The following is a 2,655-nucleotide window of genomic DNA, read 5'->3' as shown; positions in this document are numbered from 1 at the left end:
GCTGCCTGTCAGTAAGATTCAGTGACTCCGCTCAAGCGTGACGTCACATCCTCCACTCTCCTCACAGACGCTCCTCCAGCTCAGCACGACCGGAGCTCTACTAACGCTCTCAACCGCCTCAAGTCTCAGTAAGGTACTTGTAATACTTACGTGCTTATCGCTCACTGTTGTCATAAGCCTCTTCTATACTCTATAAGGGTTACTAATTCTATATTACATGAACTCTCTCCCAAGTGCCTGCAACTTACCTTACTAAATACCAGTCATTATAAGAATCAAGCTACTTGTTGCCAAATTTTGCTCTGTGCTTAATTCCTCCAGTCATCATTCATTCAAAGCTTAACTTCATATATGTATTGAGAGTTTTCCTCTCCTTTACCTATTCTGAGTAAAATCACCTAGCTAAGGGAATTCCTTTCTCCCATAAGGTTTCCAATTGCTGGGTGAGACATTTCTATATTACAATCTTGGTACTGCAGTTGTGTTCCACCCTCAAAATCCTCAGTACCATATATACCCTAATACCGACACTGTTCAGAGATGTGTACTGTTTTCCCTCCTTGTAAATCTCACATTTGATGATGGACCACAGGTTCTCAATTGGGTTCAGATCAGGTGAACAAGGAGGCCATGTCATTAGATTTTCTTCTTTTATACCCTTTCTTGCCAGCCACGCTGTGGAATACTTGGACGCGTGTGATGGAGCATTGTCCTGCATGAAAATCATGTTTTTCTTGAAGGATGCAGACTTCTTCCTGTACCACTGCTTGAAGAAGGTGTCTTCCAGAAACTGGCAGTAGGACTGGGAGTTGAGCTTGACTCCATCCTCAACCCGAAAAGGCCCCACAAGCTCATCTTTGATGATACCAGCCCAAACCAGTACTCCACCTCCACCTTGCTGGCGTCTGAGTCGGACTGGAGCTATCTGCCCTTTACCAATCCAGCCACGGGCCCATCCATCTGGCCCATCAAGACTCACTCTCATTTCATCAGTCCATAAAACCTTAGAAAAATCAGTCTTGAGATATTTCTTGGCCCAGTCTTGACGTTTCAGCTTGTGTGTCTTGTTCAGTGGTGGTCGTCTTTCAGCCTTTCTTACCTTGGCCATGTCTCTGAGTATTGCACACCTTGTGCTTTTGGGCACTCCAGTGATGTTGCAGCTCTGAAATATGGCCAAACTGGTGGCAAGTGGCATCTTGGCAGCTGCACGCTTGACTTTTCCCAGTTCATGGGCAGTTATTTTGCGCCTTGGTTTTTCCACACGCTTTTTGCGACCCTGTTGACTATTTTGAATGAAACGCTTGATTGTTCGATGATCACGCTTCAGAAGCTTTGCAATTTTAAGAGTGCTGCATCCCTCTGCAAGATATCTCACTATTTTTTACTTTTCTGAGCCTGTCAAGTCCTTCTTTTGACCCATTTTGCCAAAGGAAAGGAAGTTGCCTAATAATTATGCACACCTGATATAGGGTGTTGATGTCATTAGACCACACCCCTTCTCATTACAGAGATGCACATCACCTAATATGCTTAATTGGTAGTAGGCTTTCGAGCCTATACAGCTTGGAGTAAGACAACATGCATAAAGAGGATGATGTGGTCAAAATACTCATTTGCCTAATAATTCTACACTCCCTGTATAATGTTGTCCCTTGTATTGATATTTCTTCCCCTTCTTATGAATTGGAAATGTATAAATGAAATATTATAGTGCATCAAGTAGATTAGCTTTGTTAATTATGTATGAGTCCTTTTATCACTGTATAAAAGGTATTGTAAATGTTTGTCTATCTGTGGCTACAATACATTGTATCATTCTCTGGAAGCCACAGGGTTTTAAATAGAAATGTGTTGCAGCAGATTGATTTAAAGCATAGCAGACGTTTAATCCATATCTTGATATCAGATTGCTGTATGTGTGTCCTTCACTTTTTCCCCCTGCAGAGGGCACATGGGGTAGTTGGTGTCCTATGTCCCTGCCCACACGTCCCGTTGTTCTGCCCACCCCTTACACAGACACACTTACTTAAAGTATTCTGACATCATGGAGAAAATGCCAGCAAAAGCAACACAGGGTGTCAAATGGGCTGCAGCAGTCCAGGACTGTAAGTCATCCTGACTAACCAGGCATCTGAAGGAAATTTCTGTTTAAATTTCAATTTCTAAAGTTGTAAAATATATATTTATATATCATTTAAAACGTGAGCAAAAAAAATCTAATAATGTGCACACAAACAATACAATACACACGTTTGCATAAAAATAAAATGCAAAATGTTCTAATGTTTTTAAATGAAATACGAATGCAAAATGTTTCAATATATCATTACATTAAACTATCCCAAAAGTAAATAGTAAAATGAGTCATTCTTGTAGCTACAAGAATTGTGTGCACATAAATTAGTGATCTGAAATGAGGTGGGGTTTAGTTTATTGTGTCTGGGTGAAACTGTCACTAAAAAAAAATAAAAAATCAGTACTATTTCCTTTTTTGTGGTACCTCCTAGTAAAACAGATGTGCGGGATGTGGATTTTTGCATAACAGTGGGCATAGAATCTGAGGGGGTGTTATTAGATTCCTGAGAACAAGCTCTGCGAGCTTTATCCTAAAGAGAGATCTCCCTTCCCCCTGTGGCGTGGGACTTGTGTTGTTAT

Source organism: Bombina bombina, chromosome 6 (genome assembly GCF_027579735.1).
Source record: "Bombina bombina isolate aBomBom1 chromosome 6, aBomBom1.pri, whole genome shotgun sequence".
NCBI classification, from domain to species: Eukaryota; Metazoa; Chordata; class Amphibia; order Anura; family Bombinatoridae; genus Bombina; species Bombina bombina.
Note: the sequence above shows the minus strand (reverse complement) of the source record.